This window comes from Dendropsophus ebraccatus, chromosome 8 (genome assembly GCF_027789765.1).
Source record: "Dendropsophus ebraccatus isolate aDenEbr1 chromosome 8, aDenEbr1.pat, whole genome shotgun sequence".
NCBI classification, from domain to species: Eukaryota; Metazoa; Chordata; class Amphibia; order Anura; family Hylidae; genus Dendropsophus; species Dendropsophus ebraccatus.
In genome coordinates this window covers 29,443,173-29,454,423 of record NC_091461.1, presented here as the reverse complement: position 1 = coordinate 29,454,423, position 11,251 = coordinate 29,443,173, and the positions used below count along the sequence as shown (strand labels likewise).

The following is an 11,251-nucleotide window of genomic DNA, read 5'->3' as shown; positions in this document are numbered from 1 at the left end:
ATGGAGGATTCTCCCGTCCTCCGGTGGGCTAGTCCGACACTGGCCTAAACCCTATTCTTCGAGCCGAGGTCATTGACAACACACACAGGAGATTTAAAAAGTGAGGTGCACCTATAGGTGGCGCTCTCCACAGAAGTCTATAAGGGGGCAAATACAGGTGAGACCCCGGTCTATTAGACATCTGGGATAGTTATTGTACACACCTCTGATCACCGATCACCCCCATTGATCCATCATTTTCGTGATCAATGAAGTTCCCAGCACCTGAACCACCACTGACCTGTTACTAGGACTTTGATTCTGTTATAATTTCATTTAAGCCTGCTAGGAGCTGTAATGGCAGCTATAGTGATAGTCACCCAGCTTTCCTAGGAACTGAACACTTAAAGGGGTTATCCAGCGCTACAAAAACATGGCCACTTCACTTTTACCACGCTCTTGTCTCGAGATTGGGTGGGGTTTGAAACTCAGTTCCATTGAAGTAAATGGAGCATTATTGCAAACCACACCTGACCTGGAGACAAGAGAGGGGAAAAGTGGCCATGTTTTTGTAGCGCTGGATAATCCCTTTAAGTGTAAGGAGAGAAGAGAATGTAATTTGTATCCTTTATTATTCCCTATAGGTGACTGTGCGGCCGGCTGTGCTGAGGCGTCCCCCCCCCCCCCTTGACCCCCGGGCCGCAGGCTCCGCCCCCTGACACTCCGCACCGCACCACCGATCAACCCTTGTTATTGTTTATTATTTTGCTCTAATGCCGCTGTCATGACGTCACCTCTCAGCCGCTTAAGACGCGGCTTCCTATTGGCCGCCAGCCCCACGCAGCTCAGCCAATCGCAGTCGTCTCCGGCCTCGGGTGCAGGGTGACGTCACGCAGTTCCCGTCTGCTTTATTTTGCTTCTTCGGTCTCCGGAGCCGCCATTACAGGAAGGGGGAGAAAAATAACGAGAAGAACCGAGCCGAGCTGGAGAACTCCGGAGCGGGACAGAGCTGGGGGGACCGGACGAGCGGAAACGAGGGGGAGTCCGGTCCCGGGGGAGATGAACGGGGGAGGGAAGCCGGCAACGGGATAAAGCCAGGTGAGCGCCCGGTGAGCCGCGGAGTGTACACCGGAGGCCACTCTTCTAGTCACTTCCATGGAGCGGGGTGGGGGGCGGTCGCCATGGAGACCCCCGAGGGCCCCGCGGTGGCAGCCGTTAGAGTGTAAGCTCTTGGGTCGGGCCGCTGTGAGGGGACACCTGTCCGGCTGCTGTACCGGTCCTCAGCCGCCATAGGCATAGGAGTCCTTGAGCCGTCCTCTCCCCTTAGTGTCTGGGAAAGCTGGGTGACCTCCCTCATAGCCGCCATGACACTTCCCTCAGGGATGCTCACCCAGCTTTCCCAGACCCCTGCTACCTGATGGGTTAATCCAGTGCAGGATTTCCTATGCGGCGCTCTATGGCAGGGGCCGGACTACAACTCCCATCATCCTCTGATAGGTAACTGATTACAGAACTACAACTCCCATCATGCCCTGATAGGTAACTGGTTATAGAACTACAACTCCCATCATGCCCTGATAGGTAACTGGTTATAGAACTACAACTCCCATCATGCCCTGATAGGTAACTGGTTATAGAACTACAACTCCCATCATGCCCTGATGGGTTAATGGTTATAGAACTACAACTCTCATGAGTTGCCAGCTGAAGGGTTACAGAACTACAACCCCTATCATCCCCTGACAGCTGAAGGGTTTCAGAACTACAACTCTCATGATAGACAAATGGTTTATAGAACTACAGCTCCCGTCATCCACTGACAACTGAAGGGTTATAGATCTACAACTCTCATGATAGGTAAAGGGTGATAGAAGCACAACCCCCATCATGCCCTGATAGGTAAAGGGTTATAGAAGCACAACCCCCATCATGCCCTGATAGGTAAAGGGTTATAGAAGTACAACCCCCATCATGCCCTGATAGGTAAAGGGTGATAGAAGCACAACCCCCATCATGCCCTGATAGGTAAATGGTTATAGAAGTACAACCCCCATCATGCCCTGATAGGTAAAGGGTGATAGAAGCACAACCCCCATCATGCCCTGATAGGTAAAGGGTGATAGAAGCACAACCCCCATCATGCCCTGACAGCTATAGGGTTATGAAACTACAAATCCAATCATGCCCTGATAGGTTAAGGGTTACAGAATTACAACTCCCATCATTCCCTGACAACTACAAGGTGACAGAACTACAACTTCCATCATGCCCCAACCACTGAAGGGCTCTAAACATGTCAAAAGGCTCTGGTTGCATGATGAGAGTTGTTGTTTTGCTGTAACTGCAGGTAGGGGCGGAGCCTGGCCTGTCGGCTGTTCCCACCAATAGGAATTGCAGTTAACAGTTGCGGTGATACCCATTGGCTTAGCATGTTTGGTTGACAGTCTGTCTCTTGGATGTCAGCTCCCATAGAGAATGCATGCACTGGATGGAGTCTGGGTCCCATTCTGAAGATTGCAGGGGCTCCCAGCTTTTTGGACCCTCTGCGATCTTATCCCCTTTCTGCAAGACGAGTTACTTTAACCTCTGACCTCTGGGACCCCCCCCAGTCATAAGAACAGAGATCAGTTGCTCCATGAGTGAATGGCTCCACAGTGTACATGGTCGGTGTACAATGTACATGATGAAGTTCACTGGTCAGCAATGTTCTGAAGCCCCATAGAGAATGGGTGGCTGGAGGCTCCCCATTCTTGTGGGCAGAGCCCCCGCCATCAGCTGGTTTTCCCCCATGTGGATAGGGGATGGCGTTTCATTTTGTGGTTGGCGTTTTGGAATTGGCCTGTGGCTTTCTGTATATTGGTATAGACTAGAAATCTGCTTACAAAAGAGTCATCTTCTATCTATACATCTATCTTATGTAAAGGGCCTGGTTCCAGCGCAGGGGGCCAGGGGAAAGGGAAGGGAATATTGCAGAATTTATTCCCCTAGTATTGTACCGGCTGTCGGCACAGGTTACTGTAGAACACAGGTGTCAAACTCCCATCATGCCTGGAGAGTTAAAGCTTTGGTTGTCCAGGCATGATGGGAATTGTAGTTTTGTGACAGCTGGAGGGCCACAGCTTTGACACCCCAGCTGTAGAAGTTGTTGGAGGAGTGGAGGATCAGGACCTTCCCAGTTCTTGTTCTCAGAGAGATTAGCCGCCACTGTGTAACTTACCTCGCCCCTCTCCATTCAAAACACCTGATCCCTTAAAGGGGTTATCCAGCGCTACAAAAACATGGCTACTTTTCCCCCTCTCTTGTCTCCAGGTCAGGTGCGGTTTGCAACTAAGCTCCATTTACTTAAATGAAACTGCGTTTGAAATCCCACCCAGTCTGGAGACAAGAGGGGGGAAAGTGGCCATGTTTTTGTAGCGCTGGATATCCCCTTTAAAACTCCACACACCTGATCTTTCTGTTTTCGGTCCTCCTCTGCCACTGGTGGGTCAGGAGGCCCCCATACAAATTAGACAGTCAGCCTGTCTTTCTCAAATTGGTAGGTTCAGTTGACTGTCATCTAATTTGTGTGAGGGCCTTAAAATCGCCTGGACTATTGAATTCTGCATAAAAATATGAAACAGTAAACCTATTGTCACAGTTTAGAGCTGTATTGAGAACAACTAGAAACTATGTCCAATACATGTTCTTACTTATTATTCTGGACGTTACTGCTCTCCATGCGTCATGTATTACTATACACACACACTGGTTATTGTTATTTATGGTGATATAAGGTATATACTGCGGTAATAACAGGTTTACCTGCTGACTAGTGAGGTTACTCTGTCCGCTGCACTCCTTTAGTCAGTTCTTGTATGAGATATCACCTTCAAGGCGCTCATCAATCATATGTGCATGATGCAAGCGCAGCCACATAACAGCGTGTCCTGAGACGCCAGCGTTACTCACTACACATGTGAATAGATGGGACAGTCACCTTGGGCAGAAGTAACCCGCACCGCAGAGCCGTATATCACCGTCACTTCCACTTCCACCAAACACAATGTGAATAATGTTTACTATGGGAAACCATCCAGCCAAGTGTAAAGACTGGAGTACAATGCTGTGACATAGGAGCCAGCGCTCTGCTGTCACCGTGCCCCATGTTGACAGGCCATCTCTATAAGGGGGATGGGCGAGCTTGTCGACCCAGTGTTTTCTGCAGTTTCCACCCAGTCTGACCATTGTAGCAGAGAATAAGAGAATTAGCTGCACATTGTGTGACCTGTGCATATGCCTCTGTGATGACAGCTGATGCTGATAATGGCCTGTAAACCACTGGGCTCATCCAGCGCAGGCTCCCCACATGCTTTTCACTAGATTTGGGTTTGCATTCCAATTTTGGCTGCATTTGCTTTACACCCTGTTGTACTAGTTTCACCCCCCCCCCCCTTTGATGTGATTGTATGATGACTTGTCTTGTGACTCAACCGTTCCCTCCGACTAATATTTACATTGTGCCGGGATCTGGTTCTGGCGCGTCTATTATTGGACATGACGCGTCTTTAGCTGTCAGAATAAATCCTTTACTGGGGACGTTACCAATAGTTATATATGCTGCCAATTCTTTCCAGTCTAAGCTGTTCTTGGAAGCCTGGGTGACTACCTTTCAGGCTAAATATAGTTGTGTATGTATGTATAATTATATATATATATATATATATATATATATACATATATATATATCATAGGTCACAGCTGCAGGCTATCTGGACATGTATTGTAGCTGTACAGATAGTTTGGTGATGCCCAACCAGAGGCTCTCTACCTTTTGTGAAACTACAACTCCCAGCATGCCCGGACAGCTGGAGAGCCACAGGCTGGGCATGACTGATGTGGAGGAAACATGAGATCCTAGTTCAATGTATATGTTCTTATTTGCTGAGCACTAAATGGGGAATCTGGATGTTCTCTGCTGCCCTCTTAGATCCTGCACCAAGCGTAACAATGGATCAGACTTGCCTGGAGCGCTCCTATAATTGCTTGAAAGTTGTGCTGCAGTGTTACTATATTCATCAGCTATACTACATTTGTTCTGTTTTGAATCCTTTGTAGTAATATACTTAGATAGTGAGTGTAAGGGAAAGGTCAAAATCCAGGGCTCAAAGCCATAAAGATGTGCAAAGGTTACTCCTGCTATGTTACCTAAGTCCTTGTTCACATTATGCTTTTTGCCGTTTGTTGGCCTTCTGTCAAAAAGGGGATACCCATAGTGATATTCCCAGGCCAATAGAGCTAAATGTAGCCTCATTGTGACTGTGTTCATATATTCTCTGTGTTCAGTATTTGCTGATATAAAATAGAGACTGCTTGGTGCAAAGCAGAACAGCCATCTATAGAGTATGCCAGCCAAATGTTCACTCAGCAGATAACCATGCCTCCCAACCACATCAGCCGGGCATGCACATGTTCTGTGAAGGGATAGGGGGATAAGCCAGAGTTTGTGAGCCCCGGGAATAAAAGGATCAGGCATGTTGAAATCCAACTGGCTGATCGTTCTCTTCCCCTAACATCTGCTGTTAGTAGCCCCCATATACATTATATCACAGGTGTCAAACTTGCAATTTCCATCATGCTAAAGCAGGGATGAGGAACCTTCAGCCCTCCAGCTGTTGCAAAACTACAATACCCATCATGCTTGGTAAGCCAAAGCTTTAGCTGTCCAGGCATGATGGGAATTGTAGTTTTGCAATTGCTGGGGGGCTGAAGGTTCACCATCTATGTGCTAAAGCTTTGGCTGTCCGGGCATGATGGGAATTGTAGCTTTACAACAGCTGGAGGGTTATGAATTTGACACCGGCACCATAGAGCTTGTGGGGCACAGCAAATGTGTTAGTTGCGTGAAGGCCATGCCCCTTTGACACTTTCCTCAAGAAACTTTAAGGGTACAAACCCACACACCGTATACGCAGCAATTACGCAGCAGATTTGATGGTGCAGATTTGATGCTGTGTTCAGTTATTTAGATCTAATCTGCTGTGTATCGCAGCAGTAAATACGCTGCATATACGGTGTGTGGGTTTATACCCTAAGAGGTTATCCAGCATTAGAAAAACATGGCCATTTTCTTCTAGAGACTGCACCGCTCTTGTCTCCAGCTCAGGTGTAGTTTGCAGTTAAGCTCCATTCATTTCAATGGAATAGAGTTGCAAAACCTCCACCCAGACTGGAGACAAGAGTTGTGTTGTATCTGGAAGAAAGTGGCCATGGGGTGTTCCAGGATTAGAAAAACCTGGGCACTTTCTTCCAGAAACAGCGCTACTCCTGTCCTTGGTTTGGGTGGGGCTTTTCAGCTCCGTTCCATTAAGAGGAATGGAGGTGAATTGTAATACCACATATAACGTGAAGACAGGGGTTGCACTGTCTTTGCAGGAAAGTAGATGTGCTTTTTCTAATTCTGGATAACCCCTTTAATCTCTGTCCTCTTTTTAGTGGCATAAAACCAGAAAGTGTCAAATCTTCTGTACATAAACCTGGCATACAAAGTGTAATAAAGGGATACAGTATATTCAAGCTCCATTGCTGTGTGCATGAGAACTAAAACTGCCAGGAGACCTACAGTGTGTACTTTAGCAGCTGCTCTGTTTGTGGTACTTGAGGTAAAATTGATGCCAGGGTGTTGTGGTGAGTTGCGGCCTCCATTGCCTTCAGTCCCTCCATTCAGCAGAGCTGCTGTTTACATGACTATTCTGGGTGCAGAGGTCAGGCCTGTTAGCTGATATTTGCAGTAAGGGTTAAGGGGCGAATGTATTTTGAGGCCCTTGTCTGGGCCGCCGGGAGGAGCGTGGATGCGAATTGCCTTGTAGCGTGGTAACAGGATTCCACAGAGCATGGCCGTCCCTTCACACGTCTATTGCTGTCTGTGGAATGCGGCTTACATGCTTCTACATTACAACGTGATCACACATTCCTCTCCTGGATGTCCTTCACTTCATGGGGGAATTATCCTTTATTACATTCTTGTCTTATGAGTGGAATCGAAGTCGGGTGGATCCGAGGCCAATGGATTTCCAGTGTGAATGTGCATCAGGTTTGGCGGGAACCTCCTCGTTTGTAAATATGCCAGGGCCGTGTATATGGAGCTAATGGCCGTGTTCACACTGCAGAACCACAGCAGATTTGATCTAAATAACTGAACACTGCATGAAATCTGCTGTGGTTCCTGTACGTGTGAATGCACCCTTAAAGGGGTTATCCACCCCTACAAAAACATGGCCACTTTTCCCCCTCTCTTGTCTCCAGATTGGATGGGGTTTCAAACTCTGTTCCATTGAAGTAAATGGAGCTTAATTGCAAACCACACCTGAACTGGAGACTAGAGTGGGGGAAAAGTGGCCATGTTTTTGTAGCACTGGATAACCCTTTTTAAGCGACTATTAAACCACAATCTAAACCCCACAAACCACTTGTACCGTCAGATAGCTGCTTTTAATCCAAGATCTGTCCTGGTGTCCGTTTGGCAGGTGATGCAGTTATTGTCCTAAAAAACAACTTTTAGGGTACAAACCCACTTACCGGATCTGCAGCGAGTCTCCTTGCTGCGTTTTTGCAGCGAGACTCGCTGCAGATCCCAGCCCTATACTTTCATTAGCAGAGAAACTCGCAGCAGGGATGTACATCCCTGCTGCGATTTTGTCTGCAGCCCTCCCCATTAACCCCCTAGCCGCCGGACATTATACATTACCGGGTCCCCGTTCCTGCTTGCTTCGGGGCTCCCGATGTCTTCACGGGCCCCCCGGCCAATCAGTGCGCTGCGGCAGGGCAGCGCACTGATTGGCCGGGCGGAACGTGCCGGGAGCCGCCGAAGCAAGCAGGAGCGGGGACCTGGTAATGTATATCCTGCCCGCCCCCCCTGCAGCCCCGATCGCCCCCAGCCCCCGGCCGCATGATCGCCCCCCGCACCCCCCTGGCCGCATTATCGCCCCCCGCACCCCCCGGCCGCATGATCGACCCCCGGCTGCACGATCGCCCCCGGCCGCACTGGCTGCGGGGGGCGATCATGCGGCCAGGGGCTGCGGGGGGCGATCGTACGGCCGGGGGGTGCGGGGGGCGATCATGTGGCTGGGGGCGATCGGGGCTGCAGGGGATGCGGGCAGGATATACATTACTAGGTCCCCGCTCCTGCTTGCTTCGGCGGCTCCCGGCACGTTCCGCCCGGCCAATCAGTGCGCTGCCCCGCCGCAGCGCACTGATTGGCCGGGCGGGCCGTGAAGACATCGGGAGCCCCGAAGCAAGCAGGAACGGGGACCCGGTAATGTATAATGTCCGGCGGCTAGGGAGTTAATGGGGAGGGCTGCAGACAAAATCGCAGCAGGGATGTACATCCCTGCTGCGAGTTTCTCTGCTAATGAAAGTATAGGGCTGGGATCTGCAGCGAGTCTCGCTGCAAAAACGCAGCAAGGAGGCTCGCTGCAGATCAGGCAAGTGGGTTTGAACCCTTAAACTTGCAGCCCTGTGCCCAACAGCCATGGCCTAAATTGTGTATGCATCAGGCTGGCACAACCTCTCCGTCCCTCCTCCCCACCCTCCTCATCATTAGGAATGCTCCAGGCAGATTTTCTCCTATTCATTAGCTGTGTGAGCACGGCACATGGGCTGGATTGTTAAGACACCTGTGCAGTTTTCACTGCAGAGGAATAGGAAAAAATCCTGCCAGTGGCATTCCTAATGATAATGAGGGTGGGGAGGAGGGACGGAGGGGTGGTGCAAGGTTAGGGCACGGATATTCTAGGCCACGGCCGTTTGGCACAGGGCTGCAAGTTTAAGGGAACAAACACACACACCGTATACACAGCGGATACGCAGCAGATCTGCAGCAGATTTGATGGTGCAGATTTGATGCTGTGTTCAGGTACAAGCGGTTTGGGAGGACAGATTGTGGGTACAGAGTCACTTTAAAGGGGTTATCCAGCAGTACAAAAAATAGGCACTTTCTTCCAGAGACAGCACCATTCTTGTCCCTGTTTGGGCGGGGTTCTGTAACTCTGGCTATGTGTTGCTTGGTAGCAGATAAGACCATACGAGAATAAAGACCTAATGTGAAGTTTTAGGTTTCTTTACCCAAAAATCAATATGGTTGCATAACTTGCACCGTGTTGCATTGATGTGAATTGTCCCTTTTAGACCATCAGTCAGTTTTACCTTGTCAGCTATTACTGTGTAGATGACTGAACCCTCCTGTTTACAAGCAGTGAGAACAGACATCAGGCTGTTCACTTGACAGCAGTGATCAATGGTAATGATTCCTGCAAGTAAAGCTGTTCACACTTTAGTCTCCATTGGTCTCTAGTTACCCATACACATGCAATAGTTGTTGACTAATCCCACCCCGATCCTTCCAAACGCCTGAATGTTGGGCTTGGCCAAGCAGTCATGTGTTCTGAATGGAGAGACGGCGTAAGCTGGTGGCGGCTTATTACAGGAACAAAACTTTACCATAGACGTCTGCCATCTATCACTCTCTTTCGGGTCACCAAAAATGGTCTGAATCTGCTTTCAGGTGTCCAAAATGTCTATTGTCTGGCCAGTTGTGTGTGCATGTAAAGCCTTCCTCCTCCATAGGGATGAAGCACTAAGACATCAGGCTGTATAGTCTGCACTGTATATATGAGGTGCCTGTGCACATTGTGAGGTTTGGGTGTGAAGGCGACGCTTGTTACATGGATAGGCACACTATGTGGGTAGAAACTTGGCAGTCTTACTATGTGAAGCTTGCGCCCATCCTACGTGATGTGTAACACTCATCTTTTGTATCCTGATGAAGCGTTCCTTTTAGACATTGTCCGTCCAGTTTTGTAGCTTCACACACAAGATGTGGCCACAATTTGCCTTAATAGACTTGCCATATGTGTGTATATATAGATTGTGCTACGTGTACGTGAATGCATAAAAGCCTCCGTGCTCCCTACATTGAGATATTGGGGGCAGGGATTTCAGACATTACATAACGTGATGTGAAGGCGTCTGCGAGATGGAATATGTCGGCCTATATGGACATCTCTGATTAAGAAGCATAGATGACGACGCATTAATCCTCTAGCGTCAGAGGAAATCCTTTATCCTGCTTGTAGAGGCTGCAAGGCTTATACTCGGCTGGCCAATACAAAACAGGAGGCTTTGATTTTTTTTTTTTCCCCCTAAGACACTTGATGGTAAATTACACTTTGAAGGACTTTCAGAAGTGAAGATCAGGATGTTGTCCATGGTACATCATGTGATCAGCAGGTGACAACTGCTGGGACACGTCTGTCGCCAGTGAAGAATTTCTAAGAAATGAACTTGATCTTGGAATGACTTGTCTCTGTCGGCTTGTGTTTCACCGCTCCGCAAGCCACATTCTTATCCATGCCAGAGGTGCCCGTTACGGAGTTTTAATTATTAAGCGCATGCCACTTTATCCCCTGTTCTGTATTACGTCCAGATAGGAGATAAGCACGTATTAATCACGGAGGGTAGTATGCTTTATTCCAGCTAGGAGAGCTCTGCTTGTCTACTGTGTGCCAGGCCGTCTGGCTGAAGGTGATAGGATGGGCTTCATGGGGCACGGTGAAATCTGATATGATTTTATCTGAAACGATAATAAATGGACTAATGCAGAGCTAGACAAAGACGGAGCCGGGTATCGGAGCACCTAGAAATCTGATGCCAGTTCCTTATTACGGTCCACCACATATTACATAGCGCTGCAGCATTGATGAGATAAGAGCCAGTTTGTTAGCTTGATACTACTAAATAGATGCGGAATAAAAGCGTCAGCTGCCACACAAAGCCCCTGGGGGGGGGGGGGGGTTCTCTGGATTAAAGGGGTATTTTGAAATCAGTAGAAACCCAAAAACGCATAACCTACCAATTAATGCCACAGACAGAGGAGCAGACAAGGAATGGCACAGCTGCTGGTGCATACCTGCTGTGTAGAGCGATGTTCTGCAGCAGCTCTGACTGGGAAATTGGTGGGAGTGCTATAGAGAGGGGTGGCAGAGCTTGAAGAAAGCAGTGCATTCTGGGAATTGTAGTACTGAGCAACTGCTAAACCAGAAAGCATACTATCCGGTATGGGAAGAGACCCACAAACACTCTAAACACATACAGCTAGGGCAGATGGGTAAGCCATGCTGTCGGCTACTGCAGTTTGAATACCCCCTTAAAAACAATATCACACCTGTCCTCTGGTTGTGTGTGGTATTACAGCTTGGCTCCAGTGTGGGACGGAGCTGCAATACCACAAATGAACTGA

At 48.8% G+C, this 11,251-nt stretch overlaps 1 protein-coding gene across 3 annotated transcripts in view; it reads left to right on the top strand.

The window, feature by feature from the left end:
- Positions 1–850: 850 nt before the first annotated feature.
- Positions 851–11,251, top strand: part of ZRANB1 (zinc finger RANBP2-type containing 1) — a 39,284-nt gene continuing 28,883 nt past the window's right edge. Inside the window, exon 1 of one of the 3 annotated variants that reach the window (XM_069980078.1) lies at positions 851–1,077. The gene's annotated coding sequence lies outside the window, so the exon portion shown is untranslated. Of the gene's footprint in view, positions 1,078–1,187; positions 1,477–11,251 lie in introns of those variants that run through there. The other 2 variants (XM_069980079.1, XM_069980077.1) reach the window with 2 other exon arrangements.